Raw genomic sequence first — 18699 nt, 5'->3', positions numbered from 1 at the left:
AAACTAATTCAAAGGAAGACATGAAATACGTTTCTAACTTTGTTCTTTACTTTGAACGAGGCACACACTTATCACGTGGTAGCATTATGACGTATGCAATTCATGTATTTTAATGAATTATTTAAACAAATAATATTTACAAAGTTACTCAAATATTAAATAAACAACAGCAGCAAATGTTGCAGACTTAGTCTGCACAAGACCTCCCAAAGATCAATGACATCTTAAAAAGGCAGTGCCTCAGTTCATCCATCAACTTTCACCAACAGGGACATGCCCTCTACTCATTACAGGTTGAGTACCCCTTATCTGAAATTCAAAAATCTGAAAACCTCCGAAATCCTACTTTTTGAGCGCTGATATGATGTCACAAATTCAAAAAATTACAAGGCTTCACATACAGTTCTGAGAGTGACCTCACGTAAGTATTGAACAGAAGTTCAAGGAAAATAGAAAAAGACTGCTTAAAGCGAAGTTGTGTATTGAATGAGTTAATTCGTCAGCATCGGAGTGAACGCACGCCGCTTGACGGAATGCTGATCATGAAACAAGCCAAGATCTATCACGACGAAGTGAAACTTTAAGGTAATTGTTTCATGCACAAAATTATTTATAGTATTATATACACCATCCCACCCCTCTGGCCGTCGTTGCTGTAGAGCGGGCGGCCGTTTGAAATCGATGGCGGATATGCAGCGCTGGAACCCGGTAACAGACGCGGTCGGGGTGTTCTACACCGCTACAGTACCGCTCTGAACTGAGAGGCTGCAGGGCAGGAACCCCGGACAGGGTGGGAATCCTCTCCCAGACCACTGGAATGCACTAGTAATATGAACTAAGCTGCTCTCTAACCAGGTGTCAGTGTGAGATGAGTGTACAATGCTAGGGCCCCCTAAAAATCCCCCGTGCGGGCTCAACTGGCAAAGACCGTCTCTGAATATGTTTGTGGAAATCTATCCCTATCGCTGTAACATGAACTCATTCTGCTCAGTACCTGAGCGGAGCGGAACTACCGCTCCTCCCGACGGAAAGTCCCTGATTTCCAGAGGCACGGTAACACTTTCCGACAGTTGCATTGGTCGTTGTCAATGTCAATTTGTTTTATTTCCGTAGTGACGTGCTGCTGTCAGGGTGTCGAACCAACAGTGTTGTGCGGCGGTCACCAATGGTCCTATATGCTACCCCTTCATTTCCACTGACTGACTGAAAAGGACTCACGCAGGCGAAAGTACTGGCACCGTAAGTGCGTTTAATGTACATTTAAGGAGTACTAAGTAATGTCTAACCTTGGTGGAGAAGTTCCATTGATTGTATGCGTCTTTCATTATCAAGTTTTTAAATTGATATATAAAACATTTGCCTGTGTTCTGCATAATCTACCGTTCTTAAACCCGAGTTCCACCAAAAGTTTACAACACTCATCAGCTCTTGAGCCAACAGGGTCACAGTCTGTGTTCCGGTTAGCTGATAGTTAGCTACAGCACAAAAACAGGCCTTTCAGCCCGTCTAGTCCATGCCGAACTATTATTCTGCGTATTTCTTTCGACCTGCACTTGGACCATACCCCTCCCATCCTTGTACTTATCCAAACTTCTCTTAAATGTTGACTCCAACCCCCGTTCACCACGTCTGCTGGCGGCTGGTTCCACACTCTCACCACCCTCTGAGTGAAGGACATCCCCCTCATGTTCCCCTTAAACATTTCAGTTGATACCTTTAACACGTGACCTGTGGTCGCACTCAACCTCAGTGGAAAAAGCCTGTTTGCATTTGCACTATCTGTACTCTTCATAACACCACCCAGGTCATGCACTCTTCTGGCTGCTGGAGTCAGGAAGAAGGTACAGGAAACGTCAGTGTTGTGTTCTTTATATTTATATGTACCATGGGTTACTAATAAAGAATCATGCTCTTGAAGAAATAGAACTTTTATTTACAGCAACAACGAAACCATGTTTTTGCAGTACCATGTTCTTGATCATTCTATTATTTCTATGCATGCCCAGAACTCTCTCCAATCACGTTCTGACATGTCATATCACCACATCTTCCTTTCCTTAAAAAGAGAAACAATTAGCAACATTGACCAGAGAAAAAGCATAATTTAACATGTCTCTATCAGTCTCTCTGGGGGTTTACGAACGCGAGTAGACCTTCAAAGTGGTTCACACAGTTCTTGCGTTTTGTTGTTATTGCCATGTTTTGTCAGGTCTGCATCAGTTAACTGAAACTCTGAAGTTGGCTCTTTCTTAAGGTCTTTGCAATTTCTTCTTAACACTGCTCCTTTTGTTTGGACCATGTATGATCTGGGTTGTACTTCTTCAAGTACTGTAGCTTTCTGGTCCATGTGTTCATTTTGTCTTGTATCCTTACTTCATCTCCTTGCTGCAGTTCAGGTAATGGACGAGAACATCTGTCAAAGTATGTTTTCTGCTTTGCTTTGTGTTCATCTTTCCGTCTTTTCACTTGTTCACCTCCCTCTGTTCTCAGAAGGCTCTCATCTATTGGCAGATTGGACCTCAAACAGCGTCCCATCAAGAGCTGAGCAGGTGAAAATCCACATTCAAGTGGAGTACCTTGATAGGCTAACAAAGCTTTATAAAAATCACCTCCATTATCTTTTGCTTTGTGCATCAGTTTCTTCATAATTCCTACCGACTTCTCAACTAATCCATTGGACTGAGGGGAAAATGGACTAGATGTTGTATGAACAAAGCCCCATTCATGAACAAAATGTCTTAAGCATTCACCATTGAATTGTGGACCATCGTCTGTGAAAACTTCATCAGGTACATCATTTCTGGAAAAAACTGATTTCATGCATGTAATTACATTCTCTGCTGTTGTTCTGCTCAGACCACACACTTCAGGATACAATAAGTAGTAATCTGTTGTTAATCGATAATCTTTGTTGTCACTTGATCAATGCCTACCTTCTGATAAGGTCTCTGAGGACTAGGATGTGGATGCAGTGGCTCCTTAGGGTTGCTGGGTTGGTACTTAAGGCATATTTGACAAGAAGACATTAATTCTGCAATTTCTTGATTCATTCTGGGCTAAAACATCACTTCCTGAGCCCTTCTCTTGCATTTTTCAATACCTGGGTGGCCTTCATGAATTTTCCCATGCATTTCTTTTCGGAGACCTTTAGGAATCACAATTCTGCTACCTTTGTACAATATCCTATCCACAACAGAAAGTTCTGATCTGTGGTTCCAATATTCTTGTACTTCTGAGGTACAGTCATGCTTATTATCTGCCCATCCATCCATCACCACTTGTATCACCTGACTGAGAATTTTGTCCTTCTCTGTCTCAAGACGCAGCAGTTCCAACTTTTTGGGAGCAACAGGTATAGTTTCTTTTTTTTTAATTAAGAGCAATCGTGAAAAATAGCCAGATCAGAAATGCTGATCAAGTCAACAAGTTCCCAAAGAGAACTCTGATAGGCCAATCAGATAGTTCACTGCTGCTCAGCGATAGAGCACAAAACAGGCACAAGGGTCTCTAGCCCCTGTACCCCAGAAACACACCGGAGCGGTGCGGCAGAGTTATACGCTATGCATGACCTGATCTGAAAGCATCATGTTGACTCACAACAGATTGTGTTTACGGTGGAACAACTTAGTCAAGGATGGGGTGATCAGCACAGTTGGACAAATTATACCTCCACTACCCCAAATGATATGATATGACCATATCAATAAATACCTGAACAGCAATAACGTTCCTGTGACTGTCTTTTGTTATTGGATCCACAGCTCTGGAAAGTGTGTCAGCCACGTACATGAATTTTCCAGGTGTGTATGACACATTCAATGCATATCTTTGCAACTTGATCAGCATTCGCTGAATTCTCGAAGGACAATTGCTTAAAGGTTTGCAGAACAATGCAATCAGAGGCTTATGATCAGTTTCAACATCAATAGATTGCCCTGACACAAACTGATGATATCTCTCACAAGCAAACATAATGCTGAGCAAATCCTTTTTCAATCTGGGCATACCTTGTTTCTGGATCGGATAATGAATGAGGTGCGTATGCCACTGGTAACCAGTCCTGGTCATGTTTCTGGAGTAATACTGCCCCTAAGCCTGCTTGAGATGCATCACATGAGATTTTGATGGATGTCTCAACATCACAGAATTTCAACACAGGTTTATTAGTGAGCACTTTCTTGAGATTTTGCCATGCCTTCTACTGTTCATGATTCCAGCTCCATTCGTTTTTCTTTTCTGTTAGCTGCCTCAAAGGAGCAAGTTGTTCCTGAAAGATTGGGTATGAATTTCCCCATGTAGCCGACTATTCCCATGAACCTTTGAACATCGTTTTTACATTGCAGTCTTGGCATGTTCTCAATAGCAGAAACCTTCAATGGATCAGGACGCACACCCTCATTGCTGATGATATCACCCACAAAGGTAAGTTCAGTCACTCCTAGCTGACATTTGTCTTTATTCAACTTCAGATTTGCCTTGCGTGCTGCCTCAAAGACTTGTCTGAGTCTGGCGTCATGCTCTTGTTTAGATGATTCCCCAAACAATATTGTCAGTGGAAGTATCCACGCCCTGAGTGTGCTCATATAGCATGTGAGTGGTTTATGGTACACTTCAGGAGCTGATGCAATTCCAAACGGAAGCCGAAGAAAACGGTATCTGGCAAAAGGAGTGTTAAAGGTACACAACTTTGAACTTGGTTCATCTAGTTTAAGTTGCCAGAATCCAGAGGATGCATCTAATTTACTAAAGCACTTTGCATTAGCAAACTGTGACATAATTTCTTCATGAGTAGGCAATTTGAAATGCTTTTTTTTTAATGGCTCGATTCAAGTCTCCTGGATCTAAGCAAATCCTCAGCTTTCCATTTTTCTTATCAACAATGTCAAGCGAATTGACCCATTCAGTGGGTTCATCAATTTTTTTAATGACTTCTAGCAGTTCCATTCTGTCAAGCTCTGTTTTTGGTTGACGTAATGCAAAAGGTACTTTTCTACATGGATGTACTACGGGTGGCACTGTGCTGTCAATTTTAATCGTGTGCTCTCCTGGAAGACAAACAAGCCCTTTGAACAAGTCTTCATACTCTTTCATCAAGTCACTGTATTCTGACTTTGTGTCACTGTCCAAGACTAAGACTCTGATCACCAAATTCAGTCTCTCACAGGCAGATAAACCCAGTATTGACTGTACATTCTTTGGCACCACCACAAATGAAAGCATGTGCACAATATTTTCGTGTGATACTTTTGCCACACATGTTCCTTTAACTGGAATGCCTGCACCTGAATGCCCAGTCACTTTTATATTTGTGTTATGTAACTTTGGTCTTGGCTTTAATGCATTCTGCAAACATTTGCAAGATTCTGCAAGCGCATTTACTTGTGCTCCCGTATCAAGTTTAAACAGAATATTGTTTTGGTTCACTTGCAATGAAATAGTCCAGTCATTCTTACTTTGTTTGTTTTCACAAAGCACATCTATATAAAACTCGTTCATTTTCAAGCACTGCATTTACTTGTTTTACTTGTTTTATTTTCTTCCTATTTGTGCAACAGTGTGAAAAATGATTACTCTTATCACAGTCGTTGCACATTTTCCCATACGCTGGACACTGTTTTGGCTGATGCTGCCGCCCACAGCGATCACGTATCTTTTTTCTCTCAGATGACGTCTTGCTCTCTGTAGGTTTTGTTGTCAATTTATTATTGTTTTTCCTAATATTTTTGCACTTTTTTTTTTACAGAGTCTACGTTGCAGCTCTCAATGAAAAGGTCTTTAGCCTGTGACGTCACTGTTTCCGAAGCTTTGCAGAGCATCGAAGCTTTTTCCAAGTCTAAGCCTTGTTCTCCTAACAGTCTTTCTCTGAGACCATTATCCCGAATGCCACAAATAATTCTGTGTTTATTGAGAGAGTCTGTCCGTTCTCCAAAGATGCATGTTTTATTCTGGTGTCTCAACTCCATAACATATTGATCAATTGCTTCACCAGCTCTCTGCGCACATGTAAAATATCTGTGCCTCTCGTACGTCACATTATGCTTCAGTATACGATATGATTCAAATTTGTCCATTATCGATTCCATTTTTAAATTATCTCTATTTTCAAAAATAAAATGTTTATATACCTCAATTGCATAGTCACATGTCATGTGGAGTAGAAGCACAGCTTTAGTTTTTTCTGGTTTTCGATCCACTTCGATCGCCGATAAATATAATTCAAAATGCTACTTGAATTTTCTCCAGTTCTCAGCTACGTTCCCAGATTATTGAAGTGTCGATAGAGGCTGCAAACCCATTTGTAAACTGTTAGCAAACACCAAAACAGTTCGAACTCTTTTTTTTTAATCTTCGATTGTCCCGTGTTAGGAAATGTATTATTCTTCCAGACCGACCTCTGACACCATGTTGTCTTCCAGACCGACTTCTGAAACCATGTTGTGTTCTTTATTTGCTAATAAAGAATCATGTTCTTGAAGAAATAGAACTTCTATTTACAGCAACAACCAAACCACATTTTTACAATACCATGTTCTCGATTATTCTATCATTTCTGCGCATGCTCAGAACTCTCTCCAATCACGTTCTGACACGTCATATCACCACAGTCAGGACCCACACCACCAGGTTCAGGAACCCCTCAACCAACAGGCTGTTGAACCAGAGGGGATAACTTCACTTGCCCCATCACTGAACTGTTCCCACAACCTATGCATGCGCCTTCAACGACTCTTCATCTCATGTTCTGAATGTTCATTGTTTATTTATTATTATTTTGTGTGTTTTCTTTTTCTTTTTGTACTTACACACACAGTTTCTTTCTGTCAATCAATTTTTTAAAAATCTCTGCAAATACATTACCCCCAACTCCATTGCTTTAATTAGATTCAGATTCACTAAGACGTCAATCTGAGCAGGTCCTCCTGAGCTCCATTTGGCCCATATCCTTCTAAACTTTTTCTATCCATGTACTTTTAAACATTGTAATTGTACTTTACTCTACAGCTTCTTCTAGTAGTTCGTTCCATATACACTCCACCCTCTGTCGGGGAAAGGATTGACTTTCAGGTCATTTTTACACCTTCCCCCTCACACCGTAACCCTTTATCCTCTACCCTTAGACTCCCCTGCTCTGGGAAAAGGACTGTGACCATCCATCTAATCAATGTCCCTCATGATATCATGTACCCGAGGTCACCCCTCAGCCTCCTGTGCTGTGCTCCAGAGAAAAAATTTCCAGCCTATCCAGCCTCTCCTCATAACTTAAGCCCCTTAGCCCCAGAATCATTCTTATGAATATTTTCTGTACCTTTTTCCAATTTTTCACACTAAACTCTTAAGTGAGACTTTATCAAAACGTCTTAAGAAAATCCAGGTGGGTGCACCACATTCATTGTTGTCCCCTCTTTATTCTCTCAGTTACATTTTCAAAAAGCTACGGTTGATTTGTCGAACGGAATTTCCCTTTCATAATCCATGTTGTCTTTGTCTATTTCCAATAATATTCCCGAGTATCCTGTATACTATTATAGTATTTATAATAGACTCTTTGGGCCAGCGGACTGTAGTTTCCCACAAGTTCTATCTTTTTTAAATAGTGCAGTTAAATTACAGATTTAATTGCACAGCATAGCTGCTTGAAGCAACAATTGTAAGTACATTTAGAAGGTGGTTAACCAGTTAAATCTGCATCAGGGTCAGGATCTGAAACATCAGTTACCCCTTCATTTCTACAAATGTAGTTCCACCCACTGAGTTCTTCCAGCAGTTTATCTCTGGTTCTTGATTCCTGCTTCTGTGGTTTCTCATGCCACCATTGAGTTAGTCTTGGGTGCACTGTTTAACCAGGTCTGCTATACTCGCTTTCTGTGGAAAACTTCACATGCCTTCTGTTTTAATAAGTGGCTGAAGAATCTATGGCTCGTTAGCATCTGGATAAGAGTCTGTCATGTATTCCACAAGGCATCAAATCAATATCAATGCATCGGCAGGGCAGGGCAGTGTAGTGGTTAGCGTAATGCTTTACCGTACAGGTGAGCCATGTTCAATTTCCACCTGTACATTCTCCCCTTGACCGTTTCCTCCAGTTCTCCAGTTTCCTCCCACAGTCCAAAGACATTGGTAGGTTAACTGGTCATTGGGGAATCAATTCTGTGATTAGGCTAGGATTAAATTTGGGGATTGCTGGACAGCGTGGCTTGAAGGTCTGGAAGTGCCTATTTTCTGCTGAATCTTAATAAATAAATGAAAAATAAGTATCTTCATAACTGGATTGGAAATTAGCTGTTTACTTTGTATAATGGTTTCATCCCACACTTTCCTCAAAGTCACTGCATATTTGTGTCAAGAGGGGTCTGGAATACTTACGAGATATCAAAGGCTGAAGTAAAAAACATCTGAGGGCCTCTTGGTGTGAAGAGTTGTTTCTGGGGGGCAGAACAACTGTCTCTTTAGAGTTATGTTATCCAGTTAATGTCTGGGGAAAGGAATGTTGTCCAGTATTGACAGCTACGGAATTGGTACAGATTTCAGGATTCTGTTGATGGTATGCATTGTGTTTTACTATGACATCTTGATCTGTGTATGGTCAAATATGGAACTGAGAGTAAATTTGGCCATTTCCACCCTCGTATTTCGGCTGTTTTACCCTCGTTTTGGATAAAAGTTTAGAGGCATGACCCCTGCAGAAGCCAAAATGAGAAAAGCAAATGGTTATTGGTTGATAAGCAGGTGTTAAAAAGCTCTGTTAATGATGCTTCCTGTTGTTTTGGTGAAGAGTGAACTAATTGAGTGGTGATTAGCTGGTTTAGATTTGTCTGGCTCTCTGAAGTCTTGTTGAATGCTGAACCAGAACAGGCTGATCTGGCCCATGTCTCTACTACAGCAAAGATGTTGTCAGAGTGGACAATTTTATTGTTCCCTTTATTCACGAGTGGGAAAGCACTTGAGGCCAGTTACTGTGTACTTCAATCTGACGGTTGTTGCCTTCAGAACTTTGTAAAATAAAAATAAAAATGTACTTAGAATCACATTTGAAACAGATAATTGTTTAATGAAAGAAGCAATGGAACAGTCATCAAGTTGGCAGGGTCTGTGGAGATAGCACCGGTTTGTAATTTTAGTTTTGACCAATCATTATTAGAGCTTGATAGCTGAATTGCACTGTAACTGGATAGCATCAGTATATATTCTGATAAATGTTCAGGTAATACCTTGCCTGATTAGCTCAGTACTTTATCACAGTCAGGGTGATTTGCTTTCTATTATTGCACACGAACAACATGTTAGAAATTGTTACAATAATAGTAATAGTTGGGTTTGGAAAAGACTAAGTTCCAAGGCTCAGGTCAGGTTTTGATGGTTTTGAACAGATAGGCTTTCAGTCACATTGTAATTGTACACCCAAGGTGACCTCCAGTTGTTGCTTCAGGCACACTGTTTAAACAACATAAAGAGCCAGCATACTGTATATATTTTTCCTGCTGGTAATCAATGGCACTGCCAATTTCAATAAATGCTGGAAAATCACAGCCACTGTTGTCAGCATCCAGGCTTTAGGTTTTAGGTTCCCATGGCAACAATGTTCCACAATCTACTGATTGTGATCTAAAGAGGAGTAGAGAGGGTATTTTCAATGAAGGGGTGTCTTTGAAGGCAGTAATTAACTACCAAGGTTGTGATTGAAGAGGATATAAGGAATCTAATTTGCAGTGTGAAGAACACCTAATTAAAGGTCTCTTGCAGAAGGAGGAAGGTCATGTATCTAAAGCAGGAAGGAAAGGGGACGACCATTTGAAGATGAGGACTGTTGTACTTTAAAATGTTGAGTCTATAGTTATACATCCCAGAAGTGGGTCTTTCCATGTCCATACCAACCATCCACTCCCATCTTCATTAATCCCACTTTCCAGCAGTTGGTCTTTAGCCTTCTGTGCCTTGGTAATGTTTCAAGTGATTGCCCAGATCTTGTTACACATTGAGCGAGTCTCTGCCTCCACCATATCACCTTCCAGATACTAACCATTCTCTGGGTGAAAAAATATTTCTTCCTCCAGTCTCTGCCAAGATTTCTGATGCTTATTCTTTTAACCATAATATTCTAGTTTTAAATCTAGGCTCCCTGTTTTTTTTCTTTCAAGAGCATAGGACATTATAGCGTTGTGTCGACCTTTTAACCTTGTATAAGATCTACTTCTCCTATCTGTGAAGTGATGAAAAGCACTGGCCTTGCCAGCATCATCCATATCTAATGTAAAAAGAATAAATAATTACTTTTATGGTTTAGATTAGATTAGACTATGAGGACACTCAGTCCTCGTTTATTGTCATTTAGTAACGCATGCATTAAGAAATGATACAATGTTCCTCCAGTATGATATCACAGAAACACAAGACAGACCAAGACTAAAATTGACAAAAACCACATAATTATAACATATAGTTACAATAGTGCAAAGCAATACCATAATTTGATAAAGAGCAGACCATGGGCACAGTAAAAAAAAAGTTTCAAAGTCCCGATAGCCCCATCATCTCACGCAGACGGTAGAAGGAAGAAAAACTCTCCCTGCCATGAACCTCCAGCGCCGCAAACTTGCTGATGCAGCACCCTGGAAGCACCCGACCACAGCCGACTCTGAGTCCGTCTGAAAACTTTGAGCCTCCGACTAGCCCTCTGGCACCGAACGCCATCTCTGCCGAGCGCTTTGACCCTGGCCCTGGCTGCCAAGCAACAGGCAAAGCCGAGGATTCGGGGCCTTCCCCTCCGGAGATTCTGGATCGCACAGTAGCAGCGGCAGCGAAACAGGCACTTCAAAAGTTTCACCAGATGTTCCTCCGTGCTTCTCACGTCCGTCTGCATCAAATCAGGATTGTGCACGGCATCCTACTTAACAAACAACAGATATTTAATTTAATTCTAGTAAAACAGCTTAAGAAGGGATAATGCAGGTCACAACTTTTGAATTTGCATGTTAAGATTTGGATGTGTGGAAATTCCACTCTTGGAAAGTTTTCTCCGGGTGTGAGTTTTATTGGCATGGCCAGTATTTATTTTCAGTCTTAACAGTACAGTGAAAAGTTGGTGGTGACCCACCTTCTCAAATGCCTACTGTTACTTGTCACGAAGGTTACTTACAATACTGTCTGGAACGCAACCCAGCAGCAGTGAAGAATACATTTCTGACTTTGGGTGGTGTGTGCAGGTGGTGTTCCCAAGTGCCCACTGCCCCTGTCCTAAATGGCAGAGATTGAATGTTTGGGAGATGCTGTCAAAGTAGCTTGGGTGTGTAAGTGCAGTTTATTTCATAGATGTTACAGAAAAAAGCCATAGTGGTAGAGGTAATGAAAGTCTAGGATGGTAGATGGGATACCAATTAGCGGCTACTTCATGAGCATCACCAGGTAAGTGGAGAGTATTCCATCACACTGAGAAGCTGGTAATCAGGCTTTGGACTATTAGGAGCTGAATCACTGAACCCAATCTCTGATCTGTCCAGATAATTGTGTTTCTGGAGTAGCAGTAATGCTATTGAATGTCACAGTAGATTGCCACTTGTTGTTATGATGGCAATTTCAACTAGATATTTGATGTGATTGCTGTCTTTTCTGCCCATTATCAAGGCACTATTCCTTCATCTATTGATGGCTTCTCCTTGCTGAAAATAAAATTTCAGAACCATAAAGAAATATGAACTACTAAATCAAAAACAGAACATGATGGCAAAATGCACTGAAGATCAATCAGAATCTGGGAAATAATTGAAAAGTTCTAATGTCAGGTAAGGAACCTTAAATTTTTCTGTTTTCAGTCATGATCTTGTCTGGCTTCCTGGAGAGCTGTAGGAATGACTGTGTGTGTTTTATAGTTTCTAGTAAATAAAACATTTTGTCTAATCTGAAAATAGTAAATGTTTGGTATTCAAACAAATTTCTCTGGTCTCTGTTTTCTTGATAATTATTCTTGAAAAGTCATCTGCTAATATTGTCAAGAATTTATTTCAGTGAAGTAAAGCATTATATTTAAGTATGTATGACCACATAGATTTGTCATTTGGAAGATGACTCAGGGTGGGACAAACCTTAGCTCTTCTGTATTGTTGGGAACTGATTGTGAGCAGGTTCAGTGGTAGTTACCATGGTCTCAGAGCCAGGAAGTTATGGATTCAGTCTTACCTTTGCCTTGGCCCTGAGATCGAAGCTTGAAATTTTGCATTAAGGTAGGCTATGTTGTTAAAAATCTGAATGAGATTGCAACCCACTTGCTTTTGGAGGATAAAAAAAGATCGCACACCAATTTCCTTTAATTTGAAACTGAACCACTGTACTGTTCTGACAAGACCGAATGTCAGAAAACATTTTAATAAGCCGTTGTGGTGTTTCTTAGGACCCAAATTAACAGTAATAAGCCATAGTAATTATCTACAAAGCAATGATATCTGATTTCTGGAAGTATTTGGCTCTTTTGAATATCTTAAGGGTGCTATAAAAAAACAAACTACTATTTTTGGAGTTCTTGAAGTTGTCTGGGTAATTCCTGAGGTTCAGTCAGAGATGCCCATGTTGATAGTACCTTTGCTTCCCTTGAGCACAGAGCAGAAGATGGCTTGTTGAAAGTTCTGTCCTTTGGCTGAGATTTAAACTAACAGCCTGTCTCCTCTGTAACTTCGACATAAAAAGTTTGTGTGAGCCTATTTTTGGGGGATGGAGGACAGGTATTAGTATTATTTATTGCATCCTGGACAGTATTTATCTCTTAAATTTGATTTTTTTTGATAGAGGGATAGAGCACTACAGCACAGAAATGGGCCTTTCAGCTCATCTAGCCCATGCTTGTCGGGTTCCTGGTAAAGTGTGCCCATCTGCTTGCATCTTGACCAAAGCCCTCCATACCTCCCTCATCTATGTACCTATCCAAACTGCTGTTAAATGTTACAAATGAACCTGCATCAACCACTTCCACTGGCAGCTCGTTCCACACTCACACCACCCTCTGAGTGAGTAGTTCCCCTGAACCTATGAGCTTTAGTTTTAACCCCACCCAACCTGAAGGGAAAAACACCTTACCAGGGATGGCAGATACTTGAGAGACTTTAAAATGATTCATAGATAAGCACATGGATGATAGAAAAATGGAGGGCTATGTAGGAGGGAAAGGTTCGATTAATCTTAGAAAAGGTTAAAAGGTCAGCACAACACTGTAGGCTGAGAGGCCTGTATTGTGCTGTCATGTTCTATGTTCTATATTCCCCGATCCTTGTGTTCAACCACACATCTCAGTTCCCTACTTTTCACTGTGTAAGTCTTACCATGGTTTGCCCTCACAAAGTGCAACACCTCACACTTGTCTGCATTAAATTCCGTCTGCCATTTTTCAAGCCATTTTGCCCAGCTGGTGTAGATTATTGTGAAAGCTTAGATAGCCTTCCTCACTATACACTTTGACGCCAATCTTGGTGTCATCCACAAATTTGCTGGTATAGTTTACCATATTATCATTCAAACCATTAATATAGATGAAAAACAACAACAGACCTAGCACTGATTCCTGTTGCACACCACTAGTCACAGACCTCCCAGTCAGAGAGGCAACCACCTACTACCACTCTCTTGCTTTTCCCGCCAGTCCACCGTTGAATGAAATTGACTTCTTCATTCTGATTGCCAAGCAATTTAACCTTCTGGACTGGCCTTCCATGTGGGACTTTGTTCTTTCTTTTTAAATCTTTTTATTGAATAAGTATACCAAAAGGTAAGCCATATAAACATTAATACAATGTTAAAATATAATAAAATTACAGAAGGTATCAATACCGAAAAAAAATACTACAATGTAATTTAACCATAAGAAACCGAGATAACATAATAGTATACTAAATTTTATATATATATCGATAGAAAAAAAGAAAAAAAAACCCCAAAAAAACAACCCACCGTGCAACTAACTAAAAGCAAAGCAAAGCAATGGGCTAACTTGAAACCAAACAGAGTTAAACTTAAAATCACGTCCTCAATCCCGACCTCCATTAAAAACAGTGAAAAAAAAACAAGAAGGGTATATATTACATTAAATGAAAATGTCGAATAAAAGATCCCCAAATCTGTTCAAATTTAAATGAAGAATCATAAAGGTTACTTCTAATTTTCTCCAGATTCAAACATAATATCGTCTGGGAGAACCAAAAAAAGGTAGTTGGAGCATTAAGCTCTTTCCAATGTTGTAAAATACATCTTTTTGCCATTAAAGTAAGAAATGCAATCATTCTACGGGCTGAAGGGGAAAGATTACTAGAAATTTTAGGTAGTCCAAAGATAGCAGTAATAGGGTGAGGAGAGATATCTATATTTAACACCTTAGAAATAATATTAAAAATGTCTCTCCAAAAAGTTTCCAAAGTAGGGCAGGACCAAAACATATGAGTTAAAGAGGCTATCTGCCCCGAACATCTATCACAAAAAGGATTAATATGCAAGTAAAAACGCGCTAACTTATCTTTGGACATATGTGCTCTATGAACAACTTTAAATTGAATTAGGGAATGTTTAGCGCAAATAGAGGATGTATTAACTAATTGTAAAATCTGCCCCCAATCATCCACAGAAATGGTAAGCCCCAATTCCTGTTCCCAATCTACCCTAATCTTATCAAATGGAGCTTTCCTAAGTTTCATAATAATATTATAAATCATAGCCGATGCACCTTTCTGACATGGATTAAGGTTAATTATCGAATCTAAAATATATGTAGGAGGAAGCATTGGAAAGGAAGAAAGTATAGTACTTAGGAAATTTCTAACTTGCAAATATCTAAAAAAATGTACTCTTGATAAATTATATTTGTTAGATAGTTGTTCAAAAGACATAAGGGAACCATCTAAAAATAAATCCAAAAACCGTAAAATACCCTTAGTCTTCCAAGTTTGAAAAGCGCGATCCGTAAAAGAGGGAGGAAAAAATATATTACCTAAAATAGGAATCGCTAACCCGAATTGATTAAGATCAAAAAATTTTCTGAATTGAAACCAAATACGCAAAGCATATTTAACTATCGGGTTAGAGACCTGCTTAAGGCGTTTCGAATCAAAAGGGAGAGAGGAACCTAAAATAGAGCCAAGTGTATAGCCCTGAACAGATTGTAGTTCCAATGCTACCCATTTAGGAATAGATAGTATATCCTGATCAAGTAACCAAAATTTCATATGTCGAATATTAATTGCCCAATAATAGAATCTAAAGTTAGGTAATGCTAAACCTCCATCTCTCTTAGCTTTCTGTAAATGTATTTTACCCAGTCTCGGATTTTTATTCTGCCAAATAAATGAAGAAATTTTAGAGTCAACTTTATCAAAGAAAGATTTTGGAACAAAATTGGTAATGCCTGAAACACATATAAAAAATTTTGGCAAAAAAAACATCTTAACTGCATTAATACGACCAATCAAAGTTAAATATAAAGGAAACCATTTAGATGAAAGTTGAGTAATATGGTCTATTAATGGTAGAAAGTTAATCTTAAATAAATCTTTATATTTACAAGTAATTTTAATCCCAAGATAAGAAAAATAGTTATCAATCAATTTAAATGGAAATTTATAATATAAGGGAAGATGTTTATTAATCGGAAAGAGTTCACTCTTACTAAGATTTAATTTATAACCTGAAAAAGAACCAAATTGTGCTAATAACTCTAAAACAGCAGGAATGGATTTCTCAGGATTAGAAATATATAAAAGTAAATCATCAGCATAGAGTGATAATTTATGGGACTTTAATCCCCGAGTTATCCCAGTAATATTTGATGATTCTCGAATAGCAATTGCAAGAGGTTCTAATGCAATATCAACTAATAGGGGACTAAGAGGACAACCTTGTCGAGTACCTCGAAAAAGAGGAAAAAAAGGTGAGTTTAAAGAGTTAGTACGGACCGAGGCTACAGGGGAATGATATAACAGTTTAATCCAGGATATAAATTTCAAGCTAAAGTTAAACATTTCAAGCACCTTAAATAAATAAGGCCATTCTACTCTATCAAAAGCTTTCTCGGCGTCTAAAGAAATAACACACTCAGGAACATTTTGTGAGGGAGTATAAACGATATTTAACAATGTACGAATATTATAAAAAGAGTAACGACCTTTAATAAAACCCGTTTGGTCTTCCGAAATAATAGAAGGAAGTACTTTTTCTAGTCTATTTGCTAATAACTTAGAAAAAACTTTAGAATCAACATTTAATAGAGATATTGGTCTATAAGATGCACATTGCGCAGGGTCTTTATCCTTCTTTAATATTAAGAAATTGACGCTCTATTAAAAGATTCAGGAAGTTTACCAAGTTTCAGAGAAGCCTCAAAAACCCTACAGAGCCAAGGAATCAATAAAGAAGCAAAACATTTATAAAATTCAACGGTAAACCCATCCGGGCCAGGAGCTTTCCCCAAATTCATAGAAAGAATAACATTCTTAATCTCATCCATAGTAATAGAAGTATCTAATATAGAAGACATATCCTGTGAAATCTGAGGGAAGTCTAAATTATCTAAAAAATCATTCATATGTTTAGAATCTCGAGGAGACTCTGATTGATATAAAGAAGAATAAAAATCACAAAAGGTTTGATTAATCCCCACATGATCCAGTATCAATCGATCATTTTGGTTATAAATCTGATTGATTTGAGATTTAACATAATTAGATTTCAATTGATTAGCCAGCAGCTTGCCAATTTTGTCACTGTGAACATAAAATTCACTTCTTGTTTTCTTTAATTGGTTTACAATCGAGGACGAGAGTAGTAAACTGTGTTCCATTTGAAGTTCAGTTCTTTGTTTGTATAACTCCTCAGAAGGAGCCATAACATATTTCTTATCAATTTCTTTAATCTTGTCCACAATTACCATCTCCTCCTGCTTCTGCTTCTTCCTCAAAGCAGCAGAATACGAGATAATCTGACCACGAATATAGGCTTTAAAAGTGTCCCAAAGAGTGTTAACCGAAATATCCTCTGTATGGTTAATTGTAAAAAAAAGCTCAATCTGTTCATTCATAAAGTTAACAAAGTCCGAGTCCTGAAGCAACAGCGAATTAAAACGCCATTGTCTATTATTTTGTATATTGGCCATAATTTTAATAGAAAGCTTAAGTGGAGCATGATCCGAAATGGTTATAGAATCATAATCACATTTAATCACTGAAGAAATAAGACGAGAATCAATAAAAAAATAATCAATTCTTGAATAGGAATGATGAACATGTGAAAAGAAAGAAAAATCTTTTACCTGAGGATGCAGAAAACGCCAAATGTCCGTCGACCCAGAATCAGAAAGGAAAGAGTTAATCAAAGTTGCAGATTTATTAGGTAAAGTCCGTAAAGGAGCCGAACGGTCCAAGGCTGGAGACAAACAGGTATTAAGATCTCCGCCCCAGATCAATGAAAACTCGTTCAAATTCGGAAACTGATTAAATAATGATTTATAAAATTCCGGACAGTCCATATTAGGAGCATAAACATTAACCAAAACTACTTTTTTATTAAATAGTAAACCACTAACCAATAAAAATCTACCATTCGGATCAGAAAAAATATCCTGTTGTATAAAAGTAACTGAGGAATCTATAAAAATAGAGACGCCTCGAATCTTAGCATTGGAGTTCGAATGAAATTGTTGTCCCTTCCAGAATTTAAAAAAACGTAGTCTGTCCCCCCTCCGTACATGGGTCTCTTGTAAAAACAAAATTTGTGCTTTAAGTCTCCGGAACACTTTAAAAACTTTTTTCCTTTTAATAGGATGATTAAGACCGTTAGTATTCCAGGAGACAAAATTAATAATAGACTCCATAAATCCTAAAGTCAACCCACAGCAAGGAGGATTGACGATAGGCTCGACCCACGAACCCGGAGAGGAAACAGAACATACAAAAGATACCGGGAAAAAGGACGCAACGAGTACTTCAATAATGTATATAGCCCAAAGAGAAAAAAACTAAAACGTGAAGCCCCTCCCACCGCCCCACCCCAAAACACCAAGGCAAAATCTAAAGCAGACCCGCCCGAAAGAAGCAAGCGCTAAAACTACCCCCATGACTTCCGGTATACGCTCCCTAAAAGAAAGGTATAAATATGAAAAAGATCAGCTAATTGTAAAACAGTAAAAAAGTAGAGAAAAAAGGTAACTCAATTAAAATACACACACAACAGAACAAAAGCCAGAAAATATATATTAAAAAAAAACCACAATAAACCCCAAACCCATGAATAAACAAAACAACAACAAGAAAAAATAAGATTATTACCATAAACTAGTTATAAAAAGCAAAACAAAATAAAATTTTAAAAAACTACAAAATTTAAGGCCACACAGGAAATACGTAAAATGACAATAAGGAAGTAACCACCCAGAATCCCCTGGGAAAAGAAAGAAATGACGCAGCTAAAAAGAAAGTTTACAAACCATATTAAGAAATCAAAAATAAACTTTTCTGCCCAAATAGGGCACGAAAAAGTTAAAACCAACCAATTCACAGCCTCCGATCAACGGAGATAGTTAAAAAAAAATAACAATTAAGATGTTGAAGGTGAAAGTTGATCCAGATAACTCTGGGCATCCGATGGAGAATCAAAAAAACGAAGGGCTCCATCTAACATGCGAATCCTTAAACGTGCAGGGTACAGCAGCGCTGGTCTTAAATCCATCTTATAGAATTC

The 18699-nt window shown here is 38.6% G+C and overlaps 1 protein-coding gene across 4 annotated transcripts in view; it reads left to right on the top strand.

The window, feature by feature from the left end:
- The first annotated feature begins 354 nt into the window (after nucleotides 1-354).
- meak7 (MTOR associated protein, eak-7 homolog) overlaps nucleotides 355-18699 on the top strand; it is a 62276-nt gene continuing 43931 nt past the window's right edge. The window contains exons 1-3 of one of the 4 annotated variants that reach the window (XM_063067162.1): nucleotides 355-585; nucleotides 1114-1239; nucleotides 11673-11777. The gene's annotated coding sequence lies outside the window, so the exon portion shown is untranslated. Of the gene's footprint in view, nucleotides 586-661; nucleotides 826-1113; nucleotides 1240-11619; nucleotides 11778-18699 lie in introns of those variants that run through there. The other 3 variants (XM_063067159.1, XM_063067161.1, XM_063067160.1) reach the window with 3 other exon arrangements.

The sequence above is a fragment of the Mobula hypostoma genome, chromosome 14 (assembly GCF_963921235.1).
Source record: "Mobula hypostoma chromosome 14, sMobHyp1.1, whole genome shotgun sequence".
Classification (NCBI taxonomy): domain Eukaryota; kingdom Metazoa; phylum Chordata; class Chondrichthyes; order Myliobatiformes; family Myliobatidae; genus Mobula; species Mobula hypostoma.
This window is presented reverse-complemented; position numbering and strand designations above follow the sequence as displayed.